The sequence below is a fragment of the Leopardus geoffroyi genome, chromosome B1 (assembly GCF_018350155.1).
Source record: "Leopardus geoffroyi isolate Oge1 chromosome B1, O.geoffroyi_Oge1_pat1.0, whole genome shotgun sequence".
Classification (NCBI taxonomy): domain Eukaryota; kingdom Metazoa; phylum Chordata; class Mammalia; order Carnivora; family Felidae; genus Leopardus; species Leopardus geoffroyi.
The window spans coordinates 107,961,345-107,975,152 of record NC_059327.1 but is presented as its reverse complement, the minus strand read 5'-3'; positions in this window follow the sequence as shown (position 1 = coordinate 107,975,152).

The window sequence follows — 13,808 nt, the reverse complement described above, 5'->3', positions numbered from 1 at the left end:
CTTGCTGTTAGAACACACTCCGTCTGGCCCCTCCGCTTTTGCAAGCCAGACTCGGGGCTCTGCTTGGCTGGCGGGCGCCCCTCCACCCTGGCTCCCTCCCGCCAGTCCGTGGAGCGCGCACCGCCTTGCCGCCCTTCCTACCCTCTTCCGTGGGCCTCTCGTCTGCGCTTGACTCGGGAGACAACATTCTGCTAGTCTTCTGGTGGTTTTCTGGGTTATTTAGGCAGGTGTAGGTGGAATCTAAGTGATCAGCAGGACGCGCGGTGAGCCCAGCGTCCTCCTACGCTGCCATCTTCTGCCCTCTTGAAATATGTTATTTTAAATGACATGCCTGTGGGGCACCTGGGTAGCTCAGCCGATTGAGCGTCTGACTTCAGCTCAGCCATGACCTAACAGTCTGTGAGTTCAAGCCCCACTTCAGGTTCTGTGCAGACAGCTCAGAGCCTGGAACCCACTTTGGATTTTGTGTCTCCTCTCCCTCTGCCCCTCCACCCCTCATCCTCTGCCTGTCTCTCCTTCAAAAATAAATAAGCATTAAAAAATTTTGTTAATTAAACGAAATAAAAGACACACCTGAAAATTAAGAATGCCAAAAAAAAAAAAAAGAAAGTTAATAAGTTAGAACATATGAGATTGTGTTATTTGTGACAACATGGGCGAACCTAGAGTGTATTATGCTAAGTGAAATACGTCAGACTGAGAAAGACAAATACCATATGATTTCATTCATGTTTGTAATCTAAAAAAACAAATGAATAAACAAAGGAACAAAAAACAGAATCAAATGTATAAATACGGAGAATAATCTCATGGTTGCCAGAGGGGAAGGTATGGGCTTAGGGGCAAAATGGGTGAAGGAGAGAGGGAGATACAGATTTCCAGTTATGGAATGAATAAGTCTTGGGAATAAAAGGCACAGCATAGGTAATATAGTCAATGACACTGTAGTACAGCTGTATAGTGACACTTGTATAGCTACATTATTGGTGAGAATAGCATAACATACAGAGAAGTTGAATCACTGTGTTGTACTCCTCACCTTTGTAATATTGTATGTCAAACTATACTCAAATTAAAAAAAAAATTAAAAGAAAAGTTAGAACAAATATTCAAGGAGAATAATAATTAAAATCGAACTTGCATAGATGCAATTTTGGTAGAATTGCTTAAATTATTTTGGACTTTTAGTTTTTAAAATTTGATGTGAGATTTTTAAATATAAATTATTGAGCCTTTTAAAATTTGATTTAGTAAAGTTATCATCCTTAATAGATTGTTATTGAATTTATATTATGGACGTAAGTTTATATTTTTCAGGTAGTCTAATGTATCAAAATGTATTTGTTCTTTGCCTTTCGGACAACTTTAGGATCTTTCCTCCCCTTTTTTTTTTAAAGTGTATTTATTTACTTTGAGAGAGACAGAGACAGTGCGAGCAGGGGAGTGGCAGAGAGAGAGAGGGAGACAGAGAATCCAAAGAAGGCTTAGCACCAGCAACTCAGACCCCAGTGTGGGGCTTGAACTCACGAACAGTGAGATCATGACCTAAGCCAAAATCAGTAGTTGGCTGCTTAACTGACTGAGCCATCCAGGTGCCCCAGGATCTTCCCCCTTTGATATTATGTAAAAATTTACCTTTTTAGTTTTAGTGCTTTCTTGATTATATGGCTTATACTTTATGATCAAACTGTATTGATTTTTTTTGTTTATGATATAGCTTAATTTTAATTATAGTTTAAATTTAATTAAAATCATTAAAATTAATTTTATTCTTTTCCACAACTTGTAATACAGTCATGTATAGTTTATTGAAAATCTACTTAGTGACTTATATGTGTGTGCATATAATATGTATTATAAAAATCATAGAATTATTATATACTGAATACACCAGTATTATTGACATTGCATACCACTATCCATTTCTTCAAATATCTGTATCTATTCTTTCTTTCCATCTAGTCACTTCAACACCAATATCACATTTCTGAATTTTTTACAGCTTCATTGAGGTTAATTGACATGCCAAAAATTGCACATATTTAATGCATACAAATTGATGAGTTTTTACATATACATACAGTCGTGATACTATCACCAAAGTCATGACAATATGAACATATTTGTCACCTCTCAAAGTTTCATTTGTCCCTTTGGGTTTTTTTGTTTGTTTTTGTTCTAAAACACTTAAACTGAAAGCTACCACTGTAACAATTAAGTGAACAATACTGTATTGCTAACTATAGGCACTATATTATACAGCAGATGTATAGAACTTATTCATTTTGTTTAACTATAACTTTATACCCATTGAAAAAAACTTCCCCTTTCTCCCTCCATTCATCTCCTGGAACCCACCATTCTATTTCATGTTTCTAGACGTTTGACTATCACCTCATACCTGTTAGAATAGTGATAATCAAAAAGACAAAAGATAAGTATTGGCAAGGATATAGAGAAATTGTAAATCTTGTATCCATTGGAAATAATGTAATGGTATAATCACTGTGGAAAACCATACAAGGTCCCTCCAACAATTAAAATTAAACTATCATGGGGCACCTGGGTGGCTCAGTCGGTTAAGTGTGTGACTCAATTTTCGCTCAGGTCATGATCTCATGGTTCCTAAGATCAAGCCCTATGTTGATCTGTGGGATTCTCTCTCTCCTTCTCTCTCTCTCTGCCCCTCCCCTGTTCATTCTCTCTAAATAAATAAATAAATAAATAAATAAACTTAAAAAAAAAAAACTTCTCACAAAAATGGAATTCTCATATAATCCTGCAATCCCACTCCTGGGTATATATTCAAAACAATCGGGAACTCAATGATATACCTGTGTTGCCATGTCCATCATAATATTATTCACAATAATTAAGATATGGAAATAATCCAAATGCCCATCAACAGACAAATGGATAGAGGAAACAAGTATTTATAGATCTCTATCTTTCGTCTCTAGAGCTCTAGATCTCTAATCTATATCCCGTGGAATATTATTCAGCTTCTAAAGAAAAGAAAAGAAAAGAAAAAAGAAAAACCACCATTAGCAATAACATGGATGGGACTGGAAGTTATGCAAAGTGAAATAAATCAGTTACAGAATAACAAATACAGCATGGTTTCACATTTCTGTGATTTTTATAGCACGTATAAAGGTGATGCTCTGTTTCAAATCACATATCAATCATTTGTTTTCTTTGAATTACTTCACAGTGTGTTTTTTTGCCAAAATTACTTCACATCTTTTTAAATTATTTTTATTTTGTTTTACTTTTGCTTTGCATATCTTTCAGTATGGATTTATTTAATTTTTAAAATAATATCTCGGGAAATTTTATTTTCCCAAGATGACCACAATATCATCTCTTACCTAAATGCCTCTCTAGAATCTTGTCACTTACCATCACAAAGTATTGTATAATTTTCCTTCCCTTAAATCTGAATGGGTTTTTAAATCACTCGTAATTGTCAGAACATGTCAGAAATTATGCTTTATAATTTCCGGACATAAGTCATGAAAGACAGTGCAACTTCTGCCTTTTTATATGGAATATTGAGATACTTATGTCTTAAGCCATCACGTGTCAGAATAAATATTCCAATTTCTATGACATCATCATGCTGTTAAGAAGACCAACCTAGCCTTTCATGGAGAGAGAGAGAGAGAGAGAGAGAGAGAGAGAGAGACTAACCACCGGCTCATCCAGCACACAGATGCCACCAATATTCCATCCTCAGCCACTGTTTGACTAACATATAAACACTCCAAGACAAAATGTCTAAAGTGAACATTTCCTAAATCCATGATGCACAAAAATCTTGGAAGATAATAAAATAATTATTTTTCAAGTCACTAAATTTTGAGGTGATTTGTTATGTATCAGTGGCTAATTGGAACAGAAACATGATACCTGGAAGTAGGAATATGACATAATAGAAATAAAAATTATGTGCCACTGGCTTTGAAATTGGGTGGTGGATGAACATTAGAAAAAGACTGGAGGAGGCTGGTGGTAAAGACTTGGAGGTCAGAGATGAAAATGTATGGAACACTGGATAAAATGAAATTTCAAAACCACTTACAGCTTTCCCTTAAATTATCAGTTATTAGAGTAAGAAGTTGATGTCCTATCTCCAGTTGTAAGCAATGGATGGCCCTCTACCTATAGCTTGAGTAACTTTATTTTTAAGCAACTTTATTGTGCTATAATTCACATATTGTAAAATTTACCTATTTAAAATGCACAGTTCAATAGTTTTAGTGTATTTACAGAGTTATGCTAACATCACCATAATCTAATTTTAGTACATTTTCAAATGAAACCCTATTCCTGTTAGTAGTCACTCCCAATCCCCCTCTCCACGAATCTAATTTTATATCTACAGATTTGACTGCACTGAACATGTCATATGAACAGAATGATAGAATGTGTATGTAGCATTTTGCACCTGGTTTCTTTAATTACGAAACTTAATGTTCATCCGTGCTGTAATATGTATCAGTACCTCTTTCCTTTTTAATGACAAAAAAAAAGTATGGCACGGATATACCACATCTTTTTTATTCACTCTTCAGTTGAAAGTCATTTTGGCTGTTTCCACTTTTAGGCTATTATAAATAAAGCTTCATTTGTGTGTAAGTTTTGGGCAGAACAGATGTTTATTTCACATAGGTATAAGGCTAGAAGTAGAATTGCTGGGCTATATGGTAACATTACGTTTATCATTTTGTGGAACTGCCAAACCCTTTTCCTGAGTAGCTGCTCCATTTTACAATCCCAGCAGTAATGTGTCACGGTTCCAATTTCTCCATATCGTTGCCAAATCAAGAAGTGTGAGCCCTTCAACTTGTTTTTTTCAAGGTTGTTTTGAATAATCTAGATCTACTCTGTTTCAAAATAAAGGGTAAGCTTGTTGATATCTACAATAAACAAACAAACAAACAAGCAAACAAATAAAATAGGAAAGAAGGAAGAGAAGGAGGGAAGAAGGGAGAGTGATGATTTTATAAAGATCAAATTTGTAGATTCATTTGGATAATAGATTTTAGCAATAAGTCCTCCAATCCATGAATATGGAGTGTTTCCCAATCCTATGAAACAGGATGAAATAATAGGAAGATGGAAGTTGCAGCTTCCCACTTTAATGATACATTCTTTCTAAAAAATATATTTATTTATTTATTTTGAGAGAAAGAGAAAGAGCAGAGAGCAGGGGAGGGGCAGAGGGAGAGGGAGAGAGAGAGAATCCTAAGCAGGCTCCATGCTTTCAGCACACAGTCTGATGCAGGGCTTGAACTCACGAACTGAGATCATGACCTGAGCAAAAATCAAGAGTTAGACACTTAACCAACTGAGCCACCCAGGTGCCCCATAAGGATATACTGTGAGAGTTACATTCTTCTTCTAAATTACCCATATTGTTCAGAGCTTGGCTACATGACCTCATTTACTGCAAGGGAGATTGGGAAATGGAGTCTTGTGCCTGGTCAGCATTACTGACATTTTATTCAGCTAAAAACAGATTGTGTGACTGAAGTAAAACAATATATATTCATACTGTACAATAGGGGTCTCTACCTCCTTCTGTGTAATACTGTCTCAAGGAATTAGGCAGGGAGATTAGAATCCTCTTCCTTCAGATTTTTTGAGAAAAGACATGAGTGTGATATTCCTCAGGTGTGGTTGGAAGGAATAAATGTTGTAAGCCAATATTAAACTATTGTTTCTTGCCTTTTATTACATTTCATAAGTATTTCCTTTAGCATACGTTAAAGGATGATTTGCTTGTTATTTGGAAATATTTAATAGAAATATTTAATACTTACGTTATGCTTTTCTAGCAAAATAACCCATTTCAATAATTTTTATGAGATATTAATATCAAGCTTTAGTTACCTATTTCACTTGATATTAAAATAGTTGTGATTTTGTTTGCAAATACATAGGTGAAGAAAAATATATCAGAATTATTTCATAATTATGCAACAAGCTATTCATTAAAGAATTGTAGTTTGTATGTATTATATATATATAGGAAAACGCAGTTTCTATGTCTGTGTATTGGGAAGGAACATGAAGATAACAGATTTATTTTTGGTTATGCTGTGTTGAGGTGTTGAAAATAATTTGTTTGGAAATGTCCTATAGACTAGAACAAATATTTGAAATAGAAAATTGAGGCTCAAAATAAATGAGATTTTTGAAAAGTAGATAGCTGCTCTAAATGATTCTAAATCTCTTGATCTCTGCGAATTATGCCTTAGGATACTACAAGTACTTGAAGTTGAGTCTGATAACCTTTTGAGAGATAGGAAAGTAGTTATTAAACTGGAAGTACCACAAGTTAGTATGAAGTAAATGAAGGTCTGACTCTACAAAGGTGAAAAATATAGTTTACAAAACAGTCTATCCCAAGAAAGATTATCAGGTACATTGCTAAAAGGATAAGTTTTTCATCTTAAAAGTGTAATTAGAATTTTGAATCTTAAAAAGAAAAAAATAAGTGATTATCAAAAGGAAATAATAGTCATAGGAATGACATTATTTTTTGATAGAATCACAAAAGAACTGAAACACTAGCATGACTTGAATTGAGGCTATCTGATGAAGCACCCTGCCTTTCTAACACAAATATTGGGAAAATAGCAGGTAACTGAACCGCCTTGGAAAAAAATGTTTCATACTATTCATTAAACAAGGGTGGGCTAAATGGAAATCAGGCCTTTGTATGTTTGTACATGTTGTTTCTTGTGTAATAATTCCCAGTTTTCACTCAGCAAATTCCAAATGTATCAGGACAAAATGAAACATAAATAATTCAAATCCATATACACATGTACACAAAACACCAAGAGCACGAAAACTGAATAGGAAATATATTCTTTAATAGCAGTGCTTATTAAAAATGTAGAAGATATTTAAGTGATTTTAATCTCACTCTAGTCTAACTGTGTGAAGTAGATATTGCAATACTATCAGTGTTTTAAAAGCATGTCCATAAGAATTGTGTCTAATTCATTAAAATATTATACTTTTGTCATTTACATCTGATTTGTTAACATTTTATTTGATTTTTTGGATTGGTATTACATGTGTTTAGTGTAAGCATCATAAAGTATAAGGATGTCAACAGTGAAAAGATTTCCTGAATCACAGTTCCTCATCTCCTCTGTTTCCAAACTCTTCCTTGAGTTTCCCTATGGCTATACAAGAAAATATTATTATAGATTATCAACTCCTTCCTTTTGTTTACACAAGAGTATGTATATAAACAACATTTATATCATGCTGTGCGGATAGCAAGATACAAATGCTGTGGGATCGAGCCCATGTCAGACTTGAGCGCCGTGTCAGGCTCATCCCTGCTTGGGATTCCCTCTTTCCTTCTCTAACCCCTCCTTTCTCTCAAAATAAACAAAAATAAACTTTAAAAGCAGTTGCCCTCTTAGTATTTTTTTGTGTATTTTTTTGTACATATTTTTGTGTATTTTTCTATGAGGTTATTGGTCTTTTCTAAATCTGTAGAAGTGTCTAGCATGTTAGAGAGAGGAATCTGTGTGTGTGTGTGTGTGTGTGTGTGTGTGTGTGTGTGTGTGTGTTATGAGTTGCCCAAATTTTTGTCTATTGCTATTTGTCTTTTTTGGTGAGATAAATGTATGTTGACTAGTCCAAATTTTTCAATTAATTTTCAGTTGATATGGTCTATTTTTTCAGACTTTTTATTTTGGCTTCTAGGTTGTATCATATTTTTAATACAAACTGTTCTTTAATTAAAAAAATAATCTTCTGGGGGTACCTGGGTGGCTCAGTCAGTTAAGCTTCCAACTCTTGATTTCAACTCTGGTTATGATCTCACCATGTGTGGGCTAGAGCTCTGCATTGGGCTCTGTGCTGACAGCACAGAGCCTGCCTGGAATTCTCTTTCTCCCCCTCTCTGCTCCCCTCTAGCTCCCCTCTAGCTCATGCACATTTGTGCATTCTCTCTCCCTGCCCCCTCTCAAAATAAATAAATAAACTTAAAAAAACAATATGCCTTTCCCTCTAGCATTTTTTCATTGTTTGTTTAGATTTGTATCCAAATTTTATCCCCCCTAATTACTACCTATTTTCTCAGTAGTATTTTGTCAGTTGTCCCTCCATTCAAGATAGTTCACATGGTTTCTTATGTATTCCTGTGTGCTCTTCTATTTGGCCAGGGCTATTTGTGTTTTTGTGTCTGAAGAAAAATAAGCAGTTTTGAGTAAGAGGTAGTTGAAAGCTGGTGTACTTCACCTATCCCTCCCTTTTCCTTTCATGTTAACTAAATGCGCCCCATGTTCTGGGTTTCAGTTCTGAGGTGGTTGAGCCTCCTAGACATCTGAGTTAGCATGCATAGCAGAGTCTCAGCAATCCATGTCTGTGGAATGGAAGCAAGATCTAAACCACTGATGTCTGGAGGTTATTAACAGCAAAATAGCCTCTCCTAGCTGGAGCACTAAGCCCTGTTTATCATATACTAAAATCCCATAGATATTTAAACCTGTTTCTGGGTATTTATTACTTTCTTTTAGTCTGTGAGGAAAGATTCACTAAAATAACTCTGAAGGCCCCTTTCCTCCTCCTTTTTTTAAATATCTGAACAGAAAAATATTGGGCACAGGAGCTCAAAGTAAGAATATGCTAATACCACTGAGTTCTAGAGTCTCCTCATTTCTACAAAGGCTACTTTTTTAATCAGGGAGCTAGATTTTGGAAAATTTTAAATGTTTACCAGTTTCCTTTTGCACACCAAGAGGTTTTTGAAAAATTTTAAAAATTTTGTCAAATTGATCATATTTGTGACTGAAAGACTGTGAAAGCATATTCTTTATTATGAAAATGCTACATTTGAAGTTTAAGACTTTCAATACCCGTATTTCTCTTGAGTAATGGTTAACATTGAGATTGTAATTTTGCATGTGGTTATGAGCAAGTTGATTTAACCAGTGCTGGACCATTTTTGCATTCAAGCCAAAAATAGCATGCTTTGAGTCATGCCAGAGGGTTTTAAAAAACATTAATCTGACATTAACCTATGGAGTACTAATTATATTCTTTAAATCTTCAATTATAGTAGTTGCTTTTACTTGTTTTATGTTGTAGAAACCATTGAGAATTGAATGATACGTCAGTCTCTGAAGAAAAGAAACAAAACCTCAAAAAATACTGTACAGTGTTTCAGAGTTTACAGATCCTATTATTATTTGTTAAAGTTCATTTATTATTTTGAGAGAGAGAGAGAGAGAGAGAGAGAGAGAGAGAACCCCTGAGCAGTGGAAGGGCAGAGAGAGGGAGACAGAAAATCCCAAGCAGGCTCTGTGCTGTGAGTGTGCAGCCCGATACAGAGCTCGATCTCACGAGCAATAAAATCTTGACCTGAGCCACTTAACCAACTGAGCCACCCAGGCGCCCCACAAATCCTATTGAATCTATAAAAGGGCCTCTCTTGGGGCGCCTGGGTGGCGCAGTCGGTTAAGCGTCCGACTTCAGCCAGGTCACGATCTCGCGGTCCGTGAGTTGGAGCCCCGCGTCGGGCTCTGGGCTGATGGCTCAGAGCCTGTAGCCTATTTCCGATTCTGTGTCTCCCTCTCTCTCTGCCCCTCCCCCGTTCATGCTCTGTCTCTCTCTGTCCCAAAAAAAATAAATAAACGTTGAAAAAAAAAATTTTTTTTAAAGGGCCTCTCTTTTTCTACCTGTAAAGTGGAGATAGCCACAGATAACCCTTGTAAACGTCTGAGAAGTCCATGTCTCAATAAAGTTTGAAAAATATAAATATAGCTATCTCAAGAGCTAGGATGAAATCAAAAATAAACCTAAATCTTTTCACAGAATCTCTGGGCATAAATGCCAGTGATTATTATTACTACAGTTAACATTTAACAAATTTGGTAAACAAGGTGTATGAACTTAAGTACCTTTTTAGGAAAAGCACCAACGTAGCATGGTAACTTTAAAGTTATTTTTCAGTTTTTAGATATAATAAGTGTCCATGTTTTAAAAAATTAGGAAATTTTGAAAAGTGTAAAACTATCAAATCCCTTTTTGTTAGTCCGAGATATGGTTGTGTTCTATGGAGGTTAAAGGATAAAATATCAAGAACTTAGCATGTAGAATATAAATTCACTTTTCATGCGTTGCCAGGATTGCTGTTTTTCTTCACCTTCACTACTATTGTCTGTTAACATTCATTCCATCCAAACCCAAGAGACTGGGCATCTTTCTAAACTCTCTAGCGTTGATTGACCTTTGTACTGGGAAGAATAGGAGAACTGAGAATAGAGTAATCAAACTGCAGTTTTTAGGAAGGTTAGACAGTGATTTGGAGGTGGTAATAAACATTGCATTACTTGTTCAGAGGTTGGTAATTACTGGTAAAAAATTAATGGCAAAAACTGAATATACATTGTTTTCTGTTTGTTTTTCAATTATATTAAGTGTACATCTTTTTAATTGATCAGTATTTTTCCAAAACTGATTTATAATGATGGTTAATATTAATAAGAGGAAAATAAATCATGTTCCACCTTGTTGATGTCATTATTTTTGTCTTCTTTATCTGGCTACTGCTGTTCATTCCAAAATTTGTCCCTTGCCAGTAATTTTAAACTGATTTGATTTACAGCATCTTCTGCAGTTATATAATAGCTGTATTCTTGCCAGTCATTATAAGAGTCATCTTGTGCCTGTCCTCTTAATGTGTTCTGAAAATTAGCTGGCATGAGTTCCTATTCTCTGCTTTTATTTGATAATTTTCCAGATTCATAAGTTTTGCCAGCATTTTACTAATATAAATCCACTACATTTTTTGCTTTTGATTTTCATGAATTTTATGGCTTTTCTGTAAAATGGTCTACATCTAACTATACTTCATTATCTGGAAGAAAATCTAGAATATCAAAGACTAATTCATAAATTTAAACGTTGATTTCTTTGAAATGTTAATGTTATAAATGATTAGATTTAATAATCTTGATTTCATAGGTGTTTTTGGTTAAAATACTTCATGTGTGTGTATATATATATGTATATATGTATATATGTATACATATATACACATATATTGTTTACTTAATATAAATTCATTGTATTATTTATGCATTGTATATAATATGTATTGATTAGCCCTACTTCATGATCACCTATCTATCAATTTCTTCTTAAACACTAATTTTAATATAATTCTTATGCTTCCCATTTCAGATTTTTTCCAGAGCATAACTGTAAATCATTAATACACTAAACTGTGTCTTCTCCAATTTATATGTAATATTTGTGAGTTATTTATAAACTCACCTTAACAGTCTACTGATCACTCATACTGATTTTCTTCACAACCAGTAGAATGCCATATATATTCTCACTCTATGAACACACAGACATTTTTATATTAAATTGATGTATAAATATTATTATACACTCTTCTATGCTATTTTTCTCATTTACCAATAACTGAAGGAAATCTTTTCATATCAACAAATTTTGCTATATATTCTTGTTTTGAAATTGACCCCAGGAGAGTCACTGACTAGTGTACAATGAAAATATAATGTCAGGGAACTATTTTTTTTTTTAATGCAGCTGTGGAAGAAGACAAATCATAATCAGAATTTAATTTACTAATTCCTTGTAAGAAATCATTTTAAAATGAAACAAAGCAAAATTTTATATGGCTCTGAATTTTTCCTCATGTGTCAGATCTATTTAAAATGATCAGGCAGTAGATTGCAGAAATAAAAGCTATATAATCGGAACACCTTTGTTTCAATTAATTAAAAAGGCTTAATCTTGGCTCCACCATTCTTCAGCAAGGCAGTCACTCTTTGTCATAATTTTTCCATCATCAAAAAAAACGGAACAATAATAGCATTTCATCAGATTACTGTGAGAACAAAATGAGCTAAGACATGTAAAGTGTTGATTTTGGTACCTGGTACGTAGTTAGTATTCAGAGAATCATACTATGCCTATAAATTGCTACTAAAAGAATTGCTGCTATTCCTTGGAATAAGAGAGATGACAAGATCCAAATATTAAATATCCACAAAGTCTGATAGATGGTTAACCACACACTAGAAACATTTGTATTACTGAGGGAACTTCTGGTTTCGTGCTACATAAAGTTATTTCTTCTCTAGAGATGATCCATAAATATTTAAGTTCCGTAATTTTCAATTGCCCTGTGTCTCTTTGATACTGCACAGATGAACACTGCCCATGATTCCTTGTCTCCTGTTTACAATTCTTGAATCCTGCCATTTTCAAACTTCATCATACATTTATTTTTTGGATTTATAAATTTACTCATTCATATTCTAGTCAAACTACGCTTGCTTCAGAACCGTTCCTTCTCTTTTGACTTATATCTGATCAGATATTTTATTTCAAGTTGATTTTACACTTTAAAATTTAGAGGAAATCTCACGCTTCTACCAAGTTTCTGGAGCACTACCACTAAAAGGTTAAGGGACCACATTTAGGCACTACCTACCTGGTCAGCCCATCTATCTCCTCAGTACAGTATGTAGAGCTGGAAACCCAAACCTGGTGACACAAAATACATTCTTCCTGGGCATAACTACTAATAAACAATTGACAACACTTTGTATGAAATAGTTTGCCAATTGCTAGTAATACTTATTTTAGTTAAACCAATCCAAGCTGATTTTCTTCTGTTGCAGTTGTCATTAAGCAATTTGGTTTTCTTTTTTAGTTGCTTGTTTTCCCTTCTACTTAAGTACATGTTGATGTGCCTTCCTGAAACATGCATTTTATATCCTTTTTCCTGTGAATGGTTTTTCTATCCTCCAATGTGTTGTAGTAGAATTGGTAATTCTATTTTATTTTCCAACTTCCTGGCATACATTGTTAATGAAATGCTGTCTTAGTTATGAAGCTTTTTTGTCCCTGTACCTTCAGTACCTCTTTAGAGATATAACAGAAAATATGACAATTGAAACTTTTTATCAAATGTGTCCTTTGTATATCCATTTGTGAGTAACTAGTAAAAGTCTAAGTGCCCCTTAAAGGAGCTGATGTGTAGTTCTGAACAGGCAGACTTCCTGATATTGTAGACATCTACAGCCTTCCATCTAGTTTGAGGAACAGGAGAGAATTTGACCATAGGTCACTTTTTCACAAAACAATAATTCAAGAAATTTAGAGTAGTTTACCTTTATTGGCTCCAAGATAGGTATAAATCCAGAACAAGTTCACTAGGAACCAGATTAATTTATCAGACTAGAAAGGCATAAAAGGTAAAATGACTTCAGCAATCATGGCTTTCCCAAACAGAAGGGATCTAAACTCATTACTCTTATGTCTTTCGATCACATACTGCTGGGATTTGAAATAATAGGTCTTGCTTCAAAATGCAGTCTCTAATACATGGTCATATTCTTCTCTCCAAGGAGATTTTACACATCATAATCTTTGAAAAAGTTCCTGTAAAATATGCATCAATAAATAGATGATTTCCAAAATCAATGATTTAGAAATTAAGAATTTCTAAACATTAAAACCAACACCCAGATTTCTTCTTTGATCAATTTCAGCCATTGCCTTTTAACAGAAAACCATCAATATCCTTTAATGTTGCATTTGATTTGCCTTATAATTGAATTTTAGGTTTTTAAACAAAATCATAATTTATTCTTTCTATATCCATGGTTATATCTCTTCCTTATTCCTAAATTTACCTAATTTCATTAACTTCTCCTTCCATCTTTACTTTCTGCACTCTATTTTCATTTTTTGTTTTACTTGAACTCTTATAAGTTTATCTCTATTTT